The 22104-nt window shown below is 39.4% G+C and overlaps 2 non-coding genes across 2 annotated transcripts; both read right to left on the bottom strand.

Annotated features, from left to right (window-relative positions):
* Positions 1 to 6595: 6595 nt before the first annotated feature.
* Positions 6596 to 6668, bottom strand: TRNAT-UGU (transfer RNA threonine (anticodon UGU)). The gene has a single exon. It is a non-coding gene; the product is annotated as a tRNA-Thr (tRNA).
* Positions 6669 to 14036: 7368 nt separating this feature from the next.
* Positions 14037 to 14108, bottom strand: TRNAM-CAU (transfer RNA methionine (anticodon CAU)). The gene has a single exon. It is a non-coding gene; the product is annotated as a tRNA-Met (tRNA).
* Between the last annotated feature and the right edge of the window lie 7996 nt (positions 14109 to 22104).

The following is a 22104-nucleotide window of genomic DNA, read 5'->3' as shown; positions in this document are numbered from 1 at the left end:
AGAGAAGAAAACAAATGAGGAAGTACTTGGTATGGTGGGCGAGGAGAGGGGTTTGTTGGGAGAAATCCTATGGAGGCAGGAAAAGTGGATGAAAGGGGTATTGACCGGCAGTGGGATGTTGAAGACTAATAGAGGGGAGAATGTTAGGCAAAGGAGGAAAAGGAAGGAATAGGATAGGGATGTTGGACGGGATGAAGGGAGGAAGAAAGTACTCAGAGATGAAGAGGGGTCTAATGTAGAGTAGGATACTGGATTTTGTATTTTGTTAGGAATCACAAAATATTTATTTAGTAGCTGTGTCCATCCAAAAACCTACCTTAACCGGTAGATTACCTAATAAGACACTTACCTCTCAAATATACTTTTCTTTCCTGTAATACAATAATTATTTCTACCCAATTCGCTCAATTGAAAGCCTTCTCAGAATCTACGAAACAGACATATTGAAATGTAATGAAATAATTGACTTTGTAATTCCACACACTTTATTTAAAAACACACGACCCAGGTTTCGACGTTGAACGTCATCATCAGGTGGTCCTCATAGAAGCACGCTATGTATGTATGTATATTGTACAAATATGTATGTACGGATTGTACTATGTTCCTCTCCATTCTGGAATGGAGACCTCATATCTGGAATACCATCGCTCGCAACTATCCTCTTTTTGAACCCAAATTGATCATTCATTAAGTAAATTGCCGTCATCGCCATCCTTTTATTGATGACATTCGAAACCACTTTAGCTGCGTGCAAAAACAAACTTACTGTTCTAAAGCCATTACGTTGCTTGCCTTTTTTGTAATTGGTACTAAAATGATGTTCTGACAAAATCTTCCGACCGAATTCTTCCTTTACAAATGCTAGACGTCGATCCATAAAAATTCTTCCTCCCACGTTATCCTAAGCCCTTATGTAATAAATTACAGACCTATTTCCCTTACATCCATATCATTAAGGTTATGGTAAAAACAGCTGGTGGTTCAATCGCCAGATAACTCGATAGTCAGTAGTTATTAATGAAAACTCAGCATGGTTTCCGGAAGGGTAAATTCTGCGAGACGCAACTTTTGCTTTTTGTTCATGATATCCTTAGTTCGGGAGAGAGCAGTGTTCCAGTGTACGCGGTTATTTTTATTTTTTTTAATCCTTTCGACAAAGTACCTCCCAGTAAACTACTCAAAAAGCTATAACATAGGTAAAAAACCCTGGGTAGGATTAAAGAATGTTTAAATGGTCGGGTACAAATAGTAGTCATAGATGGTGTTAGCTCTGATGCAGTAAAGGCACTTCGGGTGTTCCCTAAGGAAGTGTTATCGGACTTATTCCATTCCTCATTTACGATAACGACATTAACTCCGCAGTCACTAATAAGATACGCTTATCTGCCGACGGTACGGTGGTTTACAGAGATACCCATTATCCTTAGGATTAAGCAAATTTATCAGATGACCTATGCTATACAACGCTAGTACGATACTTGGAAATTAAAATTAAACTTAAAAAACTGCGTAGTGATGAATTTTTGGAAAAAGAGTAATTCCCTCCCGAGCGCCTACTGCATCGGGAACAATGGAATTGAATGTTAAACTCAATTAAATGTTTTGGCATTAACCTCACTCACGATCTCTCCAGGGTGAAACACATATGAGGAACATGTGGACAGGCTAACAAAAATTAGGATTTATGAGAGGAATACTTGGTAAATGTGATGCAAAGGTTAAGGACAAATGTTATCTTTCGATGTTTAAGCCTTATTAGAATATGTTGCTAGTATATGGGACCCTCATGGTGCTGGATTGAATTGGATCGTGTACAACGTAGAGGAGCTAGATTTTTGTAAAGCGTTGTTATGATAAACTGAGTAGCGTATCAAAACTGTTAGATGAGCTAGGCTGCAAATCCTTCAAAGAGCGAAGATTAAGTTACAGATAATATACCTTGCATGAATTGGATGTCCCTTTGGCATTGATATTAAATATGTATTAATAACCCCATCGTACTACGGAAGGCGAGGTCACGTCAGTAAAATTACAGAGATTAAGTGTAGAAGAGATAGATTTAAGATGTGATTTTTCCCACGAATAATAAGGGCTCAGAATGGCATTGCCCTACTGCACTAAGGGGAAAAACATTCGGGTAAAAATTAGTCTGACATGTCACGGAATAAATAAACTTGGTATTTTCTTCATAAATAATTCACAATGTTATCGGATTCGAGGCCTAGACGACATTGTCTGGTATAAGGATGTCACCTATGTGTCGAACCCGGTAATATTATAAAGTTATTTTTTGTGTGAAAAAATACCGAGTTTATTTAAACAGCGATCATGAATTTTCACAAAGTAGAGCCTCCCACCATCAAATTCTGTCTGACATGTACTAACAACCAGCCACACATCATAGTGGTAGCTTGCAGGGTACTAAAAATACTTTTCAAAAATATAACTTTTTGGTATGTTCCCAGATTGCTCCCAGTGTCCCAACTCCCTTTCCTCGTCCTGATTTTCTCTGAATGCTGCTGATACTCATTTTTATTTTCTCGATGAATGTTTCCTCATTGCCATTTACTGAACCGACTACCCTTGTAGAATTCTTTTACTGTGTAGAATTGTTGTGATAGAAACTATTGTAATACTCTTTTTTCTAGTATCATCGACTGGAGTATTTTAGTAACATTTTTTTAGTCCTGTCTCTTTTCATATCAATCGTTATTCAAATTTCTTTGTCAACATCTTGACATACCTTCCAATGAATTATTCGATTATCCCTCTCTCAAAAATATTTTTTCTCTGTTGTCTCAATGTCATCCTGTTGGTGCATCGATAGAAACATAATTAAAATAAGTTTAGCACTTCTTCCGGCCAGCTTAGTGAGCTTCTCTCTTTATTCTCACACTAAAATTAAAATTCCATTCACTCCTTTTTTATTCAATCACGATTTTAAATTATGGTAGTCACTGGGCTGTTACGATCCGTCTGACTTAAGGAATTATACGGTGGGAAGTTCACTCCTTATGCTTCGCCCTCATTTTGGCCCCTCAAACTTAGTTATACATCCCCTTGCTAATCATATGACGGCGAGTAACAGTTGTACCAATTACTTAAATCTAGTTTTAGTTTATCATTGGGAAATTCCATTTGGGTAAACTGAATCTTCTTTTTGATTCCATTTCAATATTTTAATCTGAACCAAATCGACTGCAAAAATTTACGAAAAGCGTCGGAGAACGAATATTCATATGTCCGTTTTTCTTAATTAGTGACTAGTTGAACCGACTTTTTCCTTAATCAGTATCTCAGCATAGTCGCACCTCGAGAACACTACTTAATAAGAATCACGAAGATACAAATAGTAGGGCAAAAATGAGCCACAATCCCGATACAGCCTGATTGGGGATAGAATCACCCGTGAAAGCATGAACTTTATTTCAACAGATATGGAAAATGTTGACCGTTAACACAATATGCATATGCCATAATCCTTTACATTTTCCGTGATGAAAAGCATCTCCGAAGAGATTTATTTTTCCCTGCCTGATCGGTAAAAACCTCCTTAAAATATTATCAAAGGAAACCGAGAACATTTCACGGGCGTAATGAAAAAACATTGCTAAATTTACTTCATGATTTTTATCCAAAAGTAGTATTAGCAAAGTTAATTTCATCTACGTGGTGGATAATTTCCACAAAATCAAAATCGTTAAACCGTTTCCTATGTTACCTCTTTCTAACCATAGTATTCTTTTTAACTTCAGCATTAACATAAAACGTATACAGTTTATTTATTGATGAAGCCACCTTCTACTCCGTCGCTTCATTAAATGGGCGATTAGGCTGGTATATGTTGGTAGAACATTCGCCCCAAGTTTTCATTTTGCGCCAAGCTCCCCGTGCGTGTGGAGACGGCCGAAGCATGCGAACGCAAAGTCACGTAGTTATTGAATTAGCCACGAGATGGGAGTAAGGATTATCAAACCCTAAGGCGGTTTCACTTGACCTCACATCAGCAATTCACAGCTGTGTTGCCGACATTACTAAGCGGCACCTCTGAAAGGTCTAGTAGTTTTCATGAATGTTGGAATCTCGTTTTTCGAATTCTCGTTGTTTAATTAATGTTTCTCTTTCAATTGTGTCCATTAATGAATATGTTTTAATACCATTTTTTGGAAACAATACCATTTATATTTGTCCGTTTGACTAAAGGAATTGATAGATATTAATCGCATGGAAATTGCTTTATTCAAACGGCCGTACGGTCCCGGAGGTAAGACGTCCGACGAAGGATGCAGGTTCGATTCCTGACACGGTTAGAGTTTTTAGACCTGGTTAACACAGAGATTTCTAACGTGGAAAATCTTTTGCAAAGGTGGCCATTGTAAGTGGCCGGTTCACTCCTTATACGCCACCCTTATTTTAGCCCCTAAGTGGTACTCTGCTTACCAAATGTCGGCGAGTAACAGATTTTCGAATTACTTAAATCCAGTTTAAATTTATCATTGGGGAATTCCATTCGGGCAACCTGTGAATCTTCTTTTTAATTCCATTTCAATATTTTCATCTGAGCCAGATTGTATATTGATAACGTAATAAACGCTGTACGTACATTACATGATATATATATATATATATATATATATATATATATATATATATATATATATATATATATATATATATATATATATATATATATATATATAATGGGCTGACACAATATAACACAAATAGAAAAGAATAGACACATTTAAAAGAACACTCACACGGTAAATTGTTCGAGCTTTCGGCCCTCTCAGAGGCCTTCTTCAAGAGAGAGAGAGAGGCCTTCTTCAAGAGAGAGAGAGAGTCTCTCTTGAAGAAGGCCTCTGAGAGGGCCGAAAGCTCGAACAATTTACCGTGTGAGTGTTCTTTTAAATGTGTCTATTCTTTTCTATTTGTGTTATATTGTGTCAGCCCATTATTGTGCCGCTCGTATAGTTCAACGTTATTAACTGATAATGTTGAACTTCACCGAACTTTAGAGCGTAAGAAATATATATGATATGCAAAAACTAATTCACCAATTCCATTTCAATATTTAATATTATTAAGACCCATTACTCAAAGCTAAAAGTCATGTAAATCACTGTAATGTGAAATCATCGACTCTACTGATGGTAAATAAATAGTGAACCGTTTTTGCTCGCTTACATTACGAGGCATGGGAAATTGAAAGTACAGACTTATTATAATACATTTAAGACTTCTCGGAGGACTTGTAAATTTAAATGTCTCTTTGGGAAACTGTCCTTTTATTGTGTTCTACCAAATAACACTCCATCCGATTTTTTCTCAATGCGAGCAAAAATTAAACATATGAAATTGGATTATTCAGTTTAATATATTAAAGAATTACCCATGAAAAACGTTAACTGAAAGCACGTAAACGTTTTTGTATATAGTGCCGGAGAATATTCATGGTATCTTTTCCAAGATTATTCGGGTCTCCCACCGGGTCCACGTTCGTAGGTTTGTCGACGTTTCGATGGCCAAACCTACGAACGTGGACCCGGTGGGAGACCCGAATAATCTTGGAAAACATTATTCGCCGATAAAATACCATATCATTCTTCATGGTATCTTCATTTGCCAGCACTTGCGTGGAGCTGTGTTTTATGGAGCTGTCTTTCGATCTACCTTATCACTAAGAAGCTTGATTAAGTTCCATTTCTCTAGAATGTTTGGGTTCTATTTTTAATGGGAGGCAGAATTCATATGAATCAAAATAATTCATCAAAATGCATGCCTACATCGTTTATTCGTTCAAAACTAAATCCCCGTCTTTCCTTAAAAGCTCAAGCTCGTGACTGAAATGTAGTAACGTCAGCCATCGTTAGCTTACCGCCGTCGGCATACCATTTGGCGCGTGGAATGCATGCGCGTTCTTGAATGACGATTCCATGGCATCTTGCACCATGACTTGTTGCATAATTACATATTCGTTTAAATTAATTAATTATACTGTCAAGCGTCGGCTGATAATGAGTATTTATTTAACATTTAGATACTTAATTCACGCGATTTTTTGGACGAACTGACTGAAGTGTTTCATATTCTTCACTTTGTTTCCACATATTTTTTCCCTCTTTTCTGCACCGGTGTCTTTTGTCAGCTGATTTATGGCATATTTTATATACAGCATAATAAATAATAGTTGTACTTATATGTAAAGACAAACATCAATATTTTAATATTATATCCCATTCCTGAAATACAGCTACCGAGAACATTCCACTTTTTTTAGTAGTATGCACTACACTTTTACTTTCAACGCAGCATTCATTTCAATTGTTACATATGGTATATCGGAATGTCAAAGTTAATGCTCTTCCTCAAATTCAACTTTATATTTAAAACCTGGAGTACAATTAGCCACTGAATTTATGACGAATAAATTTACACCGCAGAATTCAGTCTTCTTGCCTTAAGCAGTGGTGTAATTTAAAATTAGGGTATAAATCTTGCCCCAAAACGTTAGTGGCGTGAGCAAGATATTAACTTTAAAAATAAAGGGAATGAACACTCTTACATCAATAATTCGAAATGAAAAAAAAATTGCCTCCAGAGAGATTTGAACTCTCGACCCCTGGTTTACAAGACCAGTGCTCTAACCCCTGAGCTATGGAGGCTCGTGAGAGTGAGGCCATCTAAGTTTGCATGTTAAAGGAAGAAATGCCTTCCGTTCTGGTGTGAAAAAAATTTTTAATTTCTTTTTAATAAATGATAACAAGCGTTTAATGTATATTGGTGAACTTGAGTGTATAATCTAAGTTTCCTTTCCTTATACTGGCAGTGGCCATAGAAAAACGACACATTGCTGGAACAAAAACGATGCATTCTGTAGCAACAATAATCAGTACCCACGTCGGGCATCGACTGCTGATTTTCTTCGAAATATAAACATTTTAAAGAATAATGAGGAATTATTACACTTGCCTTTGTAACCTTGGAGTATCGCCGTGGAATATAGGTTCGGTGCTCGTATAGATTGTTCCATTGTATTTAGAAATGATTGGTCAAGCTCGTCCATTGCATCCGCGTGTTATAAATAAATGTATCGGCACATTCCTTTATAGTTTATTAGCCTTGATAACGTTCAGTTTAGATTTATTGTGAGTAGTTGATTGTAAGAATAATGTAATTCATGTTCAATAATGTGTGAGGTTTTCTGCAATGAATTTTACTCAAAACTTCGAGTGTTCAACGTCAGCGGCCGTTATTTATTCTTTCGCATAATTTATACTATGCTAATGTAAAACTTCCAGCGGTCCATAAACTTCTGAATACAAATAATATCGATATTTCACCAGTATTATCTTATGGAAGCGTTAATTCAAAATACTTTAGAGCATATTTATCCGTCACAGGTAAACCTTTAGAGTTACGTACATGTATATATCTTACCGGTCTCCCGGTGTCGTAAATTAGATCAAAGACTACATGCATTGAACAAGCACGGTAATGGCACTACTGCATAGAACTATAGCTACAGGGATGACAAAACAGTGGCCCCCGGCTAGCAAACGCTTTTGTTTAAACCAGTCCGGTATTTTTATGAATAAGTTTGTAAATTATAACATTGGAAAAAGAAAAAACCGGGACCTGCTGTTTTCATGAAGAATCTTTTCCTCCCATATCTAACTAATCCAACATAAGTGCTTTTGTAATTTACCCAAATGTGGTCATTAGCATTTGCTTTAGGAGATCTGAGATTGACTTTTCTCTCATTCTTTTAGTTCGTATCATCAAGTAAATCTGATGTATCATCTGCCAGGAGAAAGCCGCTAATTCCCATCGCTTAATCAGGGTTAAGAGTTATTAAAAAATAGATTATCTCAAAGCTCACTAGCGATAGTAGATATTAACACATATGTAAGTCAATAATTCATCAAAACTCACCTATGGAGTATATTTATGGGCTCACAATGGTAGCTATAAATGTAGGACGATAGGAACAGCAGGGAAAATACGTTCGAAGCGAAGGAAACGTGGTACTATAGAAGAAAACTGAAAATGAAGTGGTAACAAAATAGTGAAAAATGAAGAAGTGCTACGAAGATTGGGTGTAAATATGTAATGCAATTGTGTATGTAAACATGTATGTAGTTCATTTACAAGAAGAAGAGGGAACCAATGGGGCTGGGTCACGATAGTTGCTGAAGATCACGGTTAAAATAAACGTGGAATGAAGGAATTGCCCGGCTCGGAAGGAGTGGAGGCCAAAGATAGCCTATCTGAAGTTAGTAATGGGATTCATTGGTGCCCTACACTATCAGGGAATGAAAATAAATAAATTGAAATAGGACAGTTCGGAAAGTTGCTTCAAAGCAATCCTCTCATAGACTCATGATGATAATAGCGGATGAGATCTCTGTAAGAGATTTACCCATAGGTCTGGTATCGCAAGAGCTTACAAATTTTCCTCAATAACTCCTCGAGGACATGGATATAAAACGGAAATTATTTCGTTGAGGAATGACTTATCACTAAGTACAATATTTTGTTAACAGTGCCTCTTTTTCTCAATTTTAGAATTTATCGATCGCAAGCACTCTGACACTGCTACTATTTTTGTCTGGTAACACTACTTGGAATGAAGTCAAGTACCCGAGAAATTCAATTGAGCATTAAATTTGTCATCTGGTCAGATTGCCTCTCCCCGATGAAAGGATAAATGGATATTAATAATGTCATTTATAATCCTGATCCAAATCAATCCTGTTGTCATTAGGATCTATGCTTATTACAGCCATTTATGAATTTGTTCACAGATAATATTTTCTTGCACAATCTTCTTGGTGCTTTCTTTAATACATTTGATGTCATTTTCTATCTTATATTCGACTCAGGCTCTCAGCTAATCGTTTGAACTTTATTTTGTTGTTCAGGTAATAATTACTATTCCACCATTTGATTGAATTATAATGAAAAATGTATTCAAGCCTTTCACCATTCCTCAGATCAAAGTGACGTCTACTATATGAGTCATATTGGAACACTTTATCATATTTTGTTTAAGAATATGATTCCTCTCAGCGTGACCCATTAGTACAAGTAAAATGAAAGAAAAAATGAAGAGAAGATTCCAACCCGAATAAGACCTCATCCTGATATTCGTCGTTAAGAGCGAGTATCCCGGGCGTAACCGGGCATAACCCCAATGCTATTTCCGGTTACGTAATAATCCGTAATGTCGAAGAGACAACTTGGACCAAAGACGTATCTCGTGCCGGGCATGAGGGACGTAACGTTGAAGGTCCAGGAAAAAACTCCGTAAACGAAAATCGTTTTAAAATAATAATTTTGACATAATTGTGTGTCAAATAAAATACCAATATTATGTACCAATACGTAACTGTTCGAACTACGGAATAACCCATGCGCATTCCTCCATATCAATTTGTCGTTATTCTCGATAATCCCTAAAATTCTTATTTGCGTATCTTTTGAAGTTCTCACATATTTACAGTGAGATAATTCCTTGCTTACTTAGAAACTTTTTTTTATATTCGATAGTAAAGAGTTTCATAATTCTAAGCAATTAATCCTCTCTCTCTCTTTATTAACATGAGGCTATTCCAGGAGTATTTCTTCAGTCAATTTGAGATTTCCCTGGCATGTATGATTTTCATGAGAGCAGATGCAATACAGTTGAATTTTGGAGTTAATCAAAGGCTTACATTATATGCAGGAATATTTCGATTGATTTTGAATTGACATGATCGACAGCGTGTGTAAAAGAGAATTTAAATTTGAGTAGTTCTGAAAGGAAGTAGTCAAAATGGCTTTATGTTATGAAGTACTACGATGGTTGTTCGATAAAGAGTGGTCCCAACTTTTTAATTCACATTAGTGCATGTGCTAAAATTTCAATCTCTTTTATTTAATTAGCTTTTTGCATAATATTCATGGGGTACAAGTTTAGTTGGTTTGAGTTAAATGTTTCGTCAGCGTCAGTCGTCGCAAGTTGAAACATACTATATTCAGTTCATTTCCGATGATGAAAAATGCTTCCCGCTAAGATGATTATTCTTATTGAAAAACTTGTAAACGTCACAAGGAGTTAGGTCTGTTCCATAGAATTGATTAAGGACACACTTCACAATGATTTTCACAGGATAGTCAGCTGCAGTTCTTGCAATATACGGCCGTGAATTATCTTAGGGCAGCATAAAGCCTGTTTCTTTGAAATGTGACCTTTTGTGATTGAAATGAACTTTGGAAGAATTTTCAGCACATACCTATATAATGATCCAGGACACTGAATATTGAAAAATGATAACACCATACCTTTCTCAATAGATGCTGACACTTCGGCTTTTTTGTGCTGTGATGCCGGAAATTTCCACATAGATCTTTCCTGTTTTTCCTCAGATGTATCCTGTAAACGATGTATCCAAGTTTAATCTCCAGTGATAACATTCGAAAGAGACTTCTCATATTTTTATAATTCTAAAAGTTGCATTTAATTTTTGCTATGAAACGAAAAATGAATTTTTTGTCTTTATGCAATACGTTGGGAACGAAGACATAGACGCGGACAACGAGTTTATTTGACGTCAATCGGCATTTCCCATATGAAAATAATACAAGGTTCAAATTAACTGTTTTAAGTGGGGATAACTACGTCTAAAATAAAATGCCTTGTATAATGTTGCTTCCCATTTGATATAAAAATAACGCCCTTATTGGGGTTCAATTAATTTATTTAATTTAAGGTAATAGTACTACAGAAATAAATTACCTGAAATATTTAGCAAGTTATTTTCTTCACGGCAAACCCTAACGAGAGACATTATATTAATAAAATGAATTTGAAACAATTGATGGAATTGATAGACTGAACTATAATTTTGCAGGGAAGCACTCTTATTCCTTATTGTTGTGGATGATATAACTTAGTTGCTTTCCTTTTTTCTGTGAGCGGAGAATTATAGGGTGTGCATTTGGCTACGATTTACATATAAAGCTCGATTCTTAATGGGGATTATGCACATAACATTGCTAAAGTCGACTTTTGCCGTGAAAACTGACCTCACCAAATCTACTACACAAATCCAGCCAAATACGACAAAAGCTAATAAATACTCTGAATTAAGGTTTGCTATCCTGTATGTAATTGTTCAGCCTTTGAGATGACCAAATATTTTTGTCGTCTTACGCTCTATGAATAGGAAACTCTTTTTATTTCTAATCAGAGTGAAGATTCCTTCCCGGAGTGAACTAATCATCGTGAAAATAGCCTTCAATGAAAGCCAAGAAGACGGTAATCACGTATAACATATTGGAGCATGCATATTCTACGTTAAAGGAAAGTTTTCTGCCCCGCCCAAGTGAAAATGGATATCATGAGCTTTAATAATCGGCTCTTATACGTTTACTCCACGATGATGAACGTGAGGAAGAGGGAAAACAGTGTCTATCAGAAAGAAAAATATTTTTACAAAACCCTGCTCCATGTTTCGTGCATTGTTTGTGTTCTTCTTCCTCCACGAATGTATGTACGTTACGCTGCTCGCAACTTACTCCTGGTGGTCCCATTTGTACGTATTTCCACTTCGCTTCATAGGGGCTAATTTGGAAGGGAAAGGAATCGAAATTTCACAGAGGTGCGTCTTCGTAGTTATCGTCTATTTGGCACTTCAAAGCTTCCACCATTCTCTCTCTATTTTCGGGCCCCGTAGTACTTTATTGAATGCTCGAACCCATACACAAGGGGCGCCACCGGCGAGTGTCACAAGAGGAAACGGGCGAAGAGGGAAAGAGGCGGGCGAGGGAGAGTAACCCTCTCCTCATCACCGAGGAGGCACTGACCTTGTCCTTAGCCTCTCCTCATCCCTCCCTCTTCTCCCTGGCTCTCCCCCCCTGCCCCCACACCCTCTCTCCTCGGTATCTTCTCCCCCCGCATACTCCTCCCTCTCTCTGCCCACCTCGTCGGCACGGCAGGCATGTTGTGATTTCGCCCTGAGGCCGTCCTGTAAAAGAGTGAGAGAGGACCACTATTGCGGCGTTGTCACGCCGACTGGAACTCTTAAAAAAGATAAATAAAAAACTAACTACATACTAATTCCCCCACTTTCCACAGGGACGAGGAGGCCGTGGTGTATTTACATAAATATATTTTTGTCGACTCGTCAGAACTACTCGCACAAATATGATTCGAACATTCCTATGCTCATTCCGAAGGGCAAAGTTTCCTGTTATGAGTCGTGAGTTCGATTGCGTTCGGTTGAAAGGGTAAACTTGAAGTGCTGAAATTAAAAGGCATGGTTTTACACTCAATGAGATTTGGTTTCAAAGTATTCGCCACGAAGTTCGGAATGAGTATTGTGTACGTGGTATTAAGCACAACCTACCGTGTGCGAAATTCGTGCATTCGCGCGAAGGGCCTGGGGTTTCTGGAACTAAGGCATTAATGAGTTATCAACCCAGGCTCTGCCCTAAAAATCTATGATTTTTTTTCTCGTCACTCATGAATATCCATTATTTACAAAGTAATACTTCATGTACAAGATTTATAGGAATAATTCCTATATAATTTAATCAAAAAAGTACTAAAGTAATATTTATAGCATACTTTCTTAATAGTTTCTTAGTTTCATATTACTACTTCTACCAATAAATAGTGCATGTCAGAGGAGAGCCATTTTTCATGTAAATGCAATGAAAACCCTGATTGGGAAGCTACCAATTCAACATTCCTTGCAGGCAAATTTAAGGTCAGCACTTGGAGAACTATTATCAAATTTTATTCATATAATAAGAAAAGTGTGGTAATCCAAATTTCTGGGAATATTTTACTTTCACTACCTTCTCATTATCTGTAGGAGCTTCAAAGTAATTTCTCAATTCCATTAATAAATAGAAATAATGCACTTAAGGAGAGTGCTTCGCCCATTTTGGTACGTCTTCAAGCGGACGAAGGAGCCTGGTTAAAAGGAGTCTGAGATGTTACTGCCCATGTGCCAGAGACTACTTGAGTCTAGCAAGCTCATAATGGCGAAGGCTTCAAGATATGTTTCACCCGGTGAGAAGTACTTGTACAGATCCCTCACAGTATGCCAGTATATGTTCCCTATCCCTCTCAAAGATGAGCGCCCTAGGTGCAAGATGCACTCAGTCGCTCTTGAGTCATGTGAGGTATGAATAACGAAGAATTGAAGCTCACGCCCACTTCGCACACACATTGGTTGTTCTTCCCCGAAATTGCCAAAAAAATACCCCAAACGAGGGGATTTAAGGTACTTTCATACCTTTCCCCTAATCCATTAATGATCAACTGAATTTATTACTCAGCATAAAGATTGCGCATGATTAGGAATGGTAAACTGAAGTCCGCATGTCCCTACCAACAATAATCACGTTACCAAATGTAAAATAATAATGAAATGTATTAGATATCCCATAGGGGTAATAGTACATAATTCCTTTGTTCAGTGCCCTTAGCTATCGGTCGTCTCCCCTAATAACTGCAACTCCATAGCTTAGGTTGCTCCGGTACCAAGGGCCCCTTGCTACGGTAATATATTTTGTGAAGTAAAGAACGACAATAATTACTCGTCCCTCTCTTTTGTTTCCTTCATTCTCATTTTACCCCCCACCCCATACGCATCAATTAGGCTAGACGACCCGCCATCTCCCACGAATGATGAGAGATTTCAAGTCGCGATATATTTTATCGACTAGGGTCATCGGTGGTTATTCAAGTTCGTCGGTCCCGGGGCGGTGTTCATGTCTGGGGGCTAAGGCATGGGGGTAAGGATGAGAGAAAGGGTAGGAGGAAGTTACCAAATGTCGGCAGGTGGACTGACGGAGGTGGAAGAGATAAGGAAGTCATGTGAAAGTCGGGGAACGAGACATAATAATTTCAGTTTCTTTTGTGTTGACCCTTTTCGTTTAGACTGGCCCTGGGGAAATGAAATATCCCAAGAGCGCAGATTGTAATAAAATCAAATATATTCGTTAGAAATATAATTAATATTGACATTCATAAAAAATAGCAGAGCGTGGTTTCGATCCACGGACCTCTGGGTTATGGGCCCAGCACGCTTCCACTGCGCCACTCTGCTACATGTTTTACTTCGTTCAATACGTAGTAGATGATAATAAAAATTAGGAATACAATCAGATACCTAGGGGAGAGAAGAGTGAGGCAGTGAGGGGATGGTTTGTCCTAAGGGAGGTGTCATTAGTATGGAGGTCCGAATTATTTCCAGTTCCCTCCGATTTTAAGAGACGTCGTTTCACCGGTCTGCACGTTACCTCAAGCATTCCACGGAAACCGTGGACTCATTTGCATAGCGAAATGAAAAATGGACCATCAAATTTCCAGAGTAAAGTAAATGTTATGCAAATTTAATAATGACATAAGTTTTTCGCGATTGACTTCTACCCTCATGAGGCCGGAAAATGACATAATTGGGACACTCTCCATATGGTAAAGGGCGTTTACAATGGAACTAGGAGCAATAAATAGCTTAAAAGTGTTACAAATCACATTATTATCTGATACAGGTCTCGTGTTGCTTTTGCCACTCAAATGTTCACCGTAAATATTTATAGGCCACATAGCGGATACGGATACCCTATTTTCTGTAGCAGCATGGCAGTGCGTATATTTGCGGTGGATCTGTAAGCGTGACAGAAGCTTTCATTTTCCTTGTACCAGCTCCCCAGGGATCCGATGACTAGGGACTTCTGGGTGCACTACCTTCTTTCATGAAAGCGGCAGCGGTCTCTCGTACATGCCATCATACTGCAGATACTCACCCCCATGAATAGTGCAATGCCTCCAACCGATTATCGAAGGACTCACTAATGTCAATTATGACTGAAGCAAGAGATGTGAAGAAGTCAATTATTTAAAGGTCTTTGCATCACCTCGTTCAATAACTTCAATGTAATTTAATTCTGCGAACTCGTCACGGAAAATATTTCAAAGAGTGCATAAAATAATATAATATTCCTCTTGGAATCCAGCCTCTTCCATGTCAATGTTCTCTAAAGAAAAAATGAACTTTTTCGCATTAATATTATGGTTATATGTGCGATAAATCATCATTAATAGGCATACTGGTCAGCATATAATACTTTTCATTTTTCTGGCATCGACGAACGTTCATAGAAATTGGAATGGAATTCGTCAAGTTTTTATAGTTTTAATTTCTTTATTTATCGAATCTATCATTTTTTAATGTAACATTGAGTCATGTTCGAGTTGTATACGTTTAAGGTGAAGATACGCTTGGCCGGTTTATGAGAGTAAAGAATTGTGTATGAAAGTTTATACTTTTAGATAAATGCTGGGCCCTTGATTCAAGTACTGGTTGTGAGAATTATAAATTTCTCTAAGAAGCGGGAATGAACTTGTGCGATTAGACAAAAATCATATCCATTTAACACTTAAGAATCCCGCGCACAAATAAATTTCGCGTTAAGGTAATGTTTTCGAGTTCATATTAGATGGTGGGAGATTCGCCACGCAGGGGGTGAAAATTTCGCACATGAACAAAAAGCTGCCAGCGTGCGTTACCCGGCAGACCAAATAACATTCGTTTGTTGAAACCGATCTTATTTTCGTCGGCGTACTGCTTGGAGCAGACGGAAAGGCGGTCGTCGCAGGTTGGCGGTGGCGGAGGAGCCTGTGGTGTGCGGGCAGGGAGAAGTTTCGGTACGCTTGGCAACCTCGCGGATCGGAGAGGGACGGCGCGCGGTCGGCCTTCCGGGACTGTAGGCGTCTTTCTCGAGAGACTCCTGTGAATTCAGTGCAAGTCGGAGCTGAGGCATTCGGACCTCTCCTCCACACACGAACCTTTTTCCCTCTTTTCGGAGGGAGGGGGGAGGAAAGAGGGATGTTAATACAGCCTCGAGAACGCGAACACCCGTGGGATAAGCCTCGCGTGCGTTCCCTCTCCTCATTTTTCTCCCGAGTGCGCACATTCCCGACCCGCAACACCTGTGCGTGAGTGAGTTTTCCCGAAAACGCGCGTGTTAGCCCGGTGTTTGTGTGCCTCCCTCCGTGGGGACGAAGGAGAGTGCGTGGATGTGTGAGCCTTCCCGCTCGATTCAAGTGCGTATTTTTTGACGTTTCAGTGTCCGGGGTGAGAGGGTGAGGTGTTTTTTCACGGTGCGGATGATTTTTTGCATATTTTTTCCGGCAGATAGCACTACGGTGTGGTGGGGGGTGGAGAGTGTGTGGGGGCGTGGGGTAAGAGAAAGTGTTGAGGGGGCAAGGGAGGGCCATGCATCGCCCGGCTCTGGATGTGAAAGAGTGAGCGGAGGTGAATATTGTGTGCCCTCGTGAGGAGGACCGTGTGTGCTGTTGGTGTTTTACGTATCTGCCCCTCAATACTTCCCTCCCAACCCCCTTTCCCGATCGTCGGTTGAACCCGGAGGCAAGAACAAAGAGTAGGCTGGAGGAAGGATTGTCCTGTGGTGTGGTTCGGTTATCCAGAGTGCTCCGTTGAAGAGGAGTTTCGGTAAGTAATTCTCTCATTAGCGGGTCTCCCGCCTCCGTGTTGGGGTAGGCGGAGGCGTGGGCCCCCCTTCGTCCAGTGTCCGGTACGCTGCTGTTTGAGTCCTGGAGGTGCGCGAGTTTGTGTGTGTGTAGCGCTAGTTGAGCCGGTAATATTTCGGCTCCCTGGAGGTCATCCGCGACAAAGGTCTTTCCGAACCGTGATAGTGGGACGATCCCTTGACTTTTCGCTCTGACGCCAAAATAATCCAGCCTGGTCCCTCCGCCTAAATGATTAGAATTTGAACCACGCAAAGGGAACACAGTTGATCTTCACTGCCCCTTGCGAGGTTGGAGGTCATTATTAGATGATCGTTATCAAGTGCCTGGGAGAGTGCGTTGAGGGTCGCCCTCTTCAAGTAAAATATCCATAGGGGTATTTAATTCAACGGAAATGTCGACCCCACGATACCATGCATCAAGCCATTCAAGCCATCTTAAGTCTTGAACATGAGCGTCATTTAACCTGAAGTCCAAACTAACCAAAGTGCAAGAGAAAGAGTATGGGAGTTAAAATAATAGAGATACCAGTATCAACATCTGTAATTTAGCGCAATATTCCTGAAAGCTGCTTTTTTCTTAGAAAAACTTGAGGCATTTTACGAAGAAAAGTTTTGTCTTATTTTATGATTTAATGCAGCCAGTAGCCGATCAGTGTTTCATGCCAAAAAGTATTTCAGTTTGAAACCTCGTATTATTACGGGGATCAAATTCCTTGAGGCGTGACATATCAGTTCATGGGATTCTATTCGGATACATGAGATTATACAAATGGCCGTAGGCCTTCATAACGGTACTTCAATAATTCCTTTGAGTATTTCGTTTCCATTGCTCCTTTGGAATGTTTCTCATGTCACTTTCATTCGAGTTTCCTCCCTTTTATTTTGCTTTTCTCTCTGTTGTTCCAACATACCTGTAACAGTCGATGTAACTATTTCTTTTTTACTTCTATGAACTGCATATATTACTCAAACCATTGTCCTTCATTCTTAAGTCCCTCTCTCCCGGCCTTTGTAACCTTGCATCTTAACATTCTTGCGGTACGTCCTAAAGAGCTAGCCCCTCATCTGTTTGGCTGACAACGTTTTTCGGTTCTGTATACTCTCTGCAGTTGCTGCGTTCATAAATTTTAATCGAAAGTATGTAATTAGGAACAATACCAAATAAAAACAATCACTCACGAAGCAGTGTTACGCCCCATCGCTCTTTCTGATCGTTTTCTCGCGCGTGGGTGGGCTTCCTTTTTAACGGTCACCGCTCATGCTAGCTTAGTTGATTCATTTCTCCGCCAGCACATTTCGTTGGCCGCGATGGGAATCGAAGGTTCTCTTCTCATTCCTTTTATTCCGGTCTCTCAAAAATAAATAAATAAACACGCGTCCCTCTGTCTCGGCTCCAGACTCGGACGTGGGAGATCGTGAAAATCGTTCCCGTGTGCGTAGTGCTCACGCATTCGCTCGTACGTCATCACTGCGCGTTGCTTTGTATGCACGCTCGTGCTTCCTTATTGGATGCTCCTCTCGACTTATCTCCTCATCTAGCACGCGCGCGGAGGCGCCTCGTCGTCCCGCGAGACGAATACCGATCACGGGCGTCAATGCTTCACATTACTCCACTCCCCTCTTTTCCTCTCTCACACTCCTTCCCCGTTTCATTCCTCTGCATCCGGAGACCCGGTGGGAAAGTGCGTTCGGGTGGTTCTGGGCATCTGCCCCTTCCTATCCACCGGTCCACTGATTGAAACAGGGCCTGTGCGCTTTGGCAACAGGTTCACCGCAATGTGCCGTGTTCTCGGGATATCGAATGGCGACGCCGAGCCGCAAAGCGATTCGATGCGCTTATGAGCCGTGCGATTTTCCATTTTCATCCTCCTCTTTGGATATTCTACATGAGGAAATGTTGAGGTACTGACCGATAGGCTTGGGTGCGCTTCCCAGGGAAATTGGACGCCATCAGCTTCACTCAAGCTGAATGATTTTTCCAGGGGTCAGTTCTTCCGCGAAGCCACTGGAGGCACAGGTAAAGGAACTGGCTTCTTTGAGTACTAACTCTGCTCTACCATCATCTATGAACTCTTCCTTTCGGTTGATTGAAGGGGTGGTTTTATACACTTCTATAGCGTGACATTGAAGCGGAAGTGCTGCCTTATCGTCTTGAGGTAAAAAAGCCGTCGTATCGCAAAGGTTCGATTCGAATTATATTTGCGAAGTGGGGATTGCATTGATGCAGCAGTCAGTGACCTGGCTTCCACCACGATGGTTCGAAATTCTTATCCCGTCGGTGGCATAATTGCTCATTGACATTCTGATCCCTACTCGTATGCCATGTGAAGAGCACTTCGAGTGGAATACGCGTTCCTTTGGATAAGATTTTAACTGTGTGAACCCTTGGCGCCAATCGTTATTAGCATGCTAACTATTTCACCGAGTTTTATCAGCTTGATTACTTACATAGTTTCATTATCCAACTATTCACATTGGTGCAAATAACCTTAGATTTCGGTCGCACCCCCAATAATATCTACTACTTTTGCGTGATGTCCTCCGATTGTTAAAGCATTTTCACTTTAACTCTAGTTTCCCAGCATCCTGAGGTTCATCTTTTTCATCTCCCGCTCTGCACGAGACCACACGCTTCTTTCCTCTGCCTAGCTCTGGAGTCGTGCCCTTCCCTCTTTTTTTCCAAGCCATCGAGGCCCCCTCCGCATTCCGCACGCGCGAAGCCGGAATCCTTCGGCAGTTTGGGCTTTGGATCCAGAGCCCACCTCACCCTCCGCACCATTCCTCTGCTGCGGAGATAAATAAGCTTAGGGTGGTTCCTGTTGGGGAGGAGGGAGAGGAAACATGGCTCCATGGAGCATTGGCGAGCTCCCAAAACTGTGTCGCTTTTTGCGGTGGCGAATGGCCTTTCAATTGATTCATCGGAGTACACCCTCCCATGAAGGAAGATGACTCATATCTTTTGAATGCGTCTCCCTGCGATCGTTTCACGTCTGGCGGTCATCTATTTCAAGTTGTTCCGCAGCGAATTGGCGTCGTTTAAGCGTGTCCTCTTTTACTTCCATGGTTATGAAAAGGGTACGGTTCACTTCAATTGAGTAGGGATTCTTCAATGGCCGAAATTTGATTTGTATCTTCGGCTGTTACTGAGTGGTGTTAATTTACGAGTCTCCAAACGATAAATTATCGTGGAATGGGGTGCCATGCAAGTCAAATATGGAGAGAACTTGGACGAAAAATCAAAACTCGAAACTTAACGTAAAGCAGCCAAGCATTAACTCAATTAAGTCATTTTAAATAAGTAGTTTGTATAATCACCTAAGTGTCCTTGCTGTAGATCATTTTGTTAAATGCTAAATGGATAAAAATACCGATTCATTAATTAATAATCGGATATTTTGGGAAACTATCGATGGAGAAGGCTCAATTAAAAGGTGTGGTTAAATGAGGACTGGATGCATATTTTCTGTTTCCTTTAACAAATAGTTCTGTTTAAATGTTAAATTTTCTGAAAACCCCCTGGTTTGAATCCGCATTCTTGTATGGATTCCCATCAAGTTGGTTGAGTAAAATTATGCATTGAAATATTTTTTTTTGTTTGTGAAGCAAACATGGTCGATAGATTTGGAGACTTATTCAAATAGAAAATTGTCCATACATTATAAAAATTTCAATCGGTTTCATTTCCATCAGTTTTTTTATTGCTAAAGGGAGTCGGCGTCTTCTCATTACAAAATAGTTTTAGGGAATTCTTCTACTAAGGGCTGTATTTAAGCCAGTTCACAATGTGAACTTAAAAATCTAACCAATTAGTATATTTCACTCGTACCTCGGCATGTTATTCCAAATATAGATATAGTTTATAATATACCTAGACGAGAAATAGGAATTTTCATTTCACCTAAGGGGGAATGTAGCAGCACTGTGTTTTTCGATAGCCAAAGAAGCGACAAAGGAAAGAAATTACACTTTTAGGCCTAAATATTTGCGTAAAAAAGCTTAATTGAAGTTTTTTTTGTATTAACAGAGATTACTTTAGGTATAAGGGGACTTTTGGTCCTTGGCTTTAAAAAAGCCAAATCACTTAATTCGTGCCTTCTGTAATCAGTAAATTTCTCACTTATTGACGAGATATTAGAAGTGTTTACTTATCCTTTTCGGACCCCGATTGTGGTCCTGTTAACCGAATTTGGTTCACCAGGGTCCCCGTTACCCTTAAGAACCAAATTTCTCTTGTTATCATGCTCACACCAAAGTTTGCCTATGGAAAAATTTAGCCTTTTCCCATGTGCAAAAGCATCACACCCATGTTCATAGCCGTGCCCCACTCCAATATCTTTGAGCTGGCAGGATAGGTCGTTGCCTATAAAACTAACCCGATTGTTATCTTGCAAAGCCAAATGAAATAAATTACAGCCTTCGACCTAAAAATGTATTCTTTCCCGATATAACCAATTGAAATTGGTTTGAAAAATTCATTGAGCAATTGTGCTCATTCAGACCTTTTCGTTTCTGTTATCATTTATTTTCAAATTGTTCGTGATAACGTCTTGTTGTTAACGATAACTCTCAAATAATTTCATGTATTCCTTTATCATAAATGTAGATCAAAGATGGGATTTTTGAAGCGTTACACGTTGTTGTATTTTGCAATAATTATCTGTTTGTAGTAGGTAAAGTTTTGCCATTTCATGGACACCTTCATCTTTGTTTTCACATTGTTTTTAATGCGTCCGTCCGCACCATCGTGTTACCTAACTTACCATCCAGTACATCATCAAAGAAAAATGAGGAATTGCACTATGTGATATTTAAGCATCAGTAAAATGAAATTGGTAACAGCATTTTACTCCGTATTTCGTTAAGCTGATAAAGTTCTCGCCATGAGAAAATAGGAGACAGCTAAGGGACTAAAGATAGGAATAGCTTTGATGTCTGAAGAATATTTCTCATTATTTTCTGAAAAATACTTTTCCCATTAACTGAGGGTCACATGAATTTAATTTTTTGTACCTTTGCAGACTTCTCATTAACTTATTTGGATTTCTACAAATAAAAAACCTCCGAGCCTAGCTACTCTACTATTAAACGCGTGTTTTGACCATTTTATCGGGACTTGATTTATGTACAAAACGATGCAATGAATACTGAATGCCATCTATCGCAGTGCCTTTCCCGTTATGAAATGAAAGTAAGGAGCGTGGAATGACCTCCCTTTTATGCTTGATATTTTATTGGCAATTAACTGCGCGCATGCTAATTGTTGTCCGTTATAATTCATCTTTAATGTAATTCAAACAATATCTCTAGCTCAAGTATGGCCGCTAAGTGGAAGTTTTAAGACGGTTTCTTTCCCAATCAAGAAGTGGAAATATTTATCGCAGAAATTTTTTCTTCGTCATGGTATTTATAGCAATGAGTCAGTGTGACCGAGACATGGCATACACGTACCTGACGCCCATTCTCACTTCCACTGAATGAAAAAGTTGAAATCCTGTGGGCGATAAAATACCGCGACGATTCTCGAATAACGTGAACCCTACATGATTGGCC

This window comes from Hetaerina americana, unplaced genomic scaffold, assembly GCF_022747635.1.
Source record: "Hetaerina americana unplaced genomic scaffold, ioHetAmer1.1.p SCAF_50, whole genome shotgun sequence".
Lineage (NCBI taxonomy): Eukaryota > Metazoa > Arthropoda > Insecta > Odonata > Calopterygidae > Hetaerina > Hetaerina americana.
The sequence above is the reverse complement of the archived record's forward strand: the minus strand, read 5'-3'. Positions and strand labels throughout refer to the sequence as shown.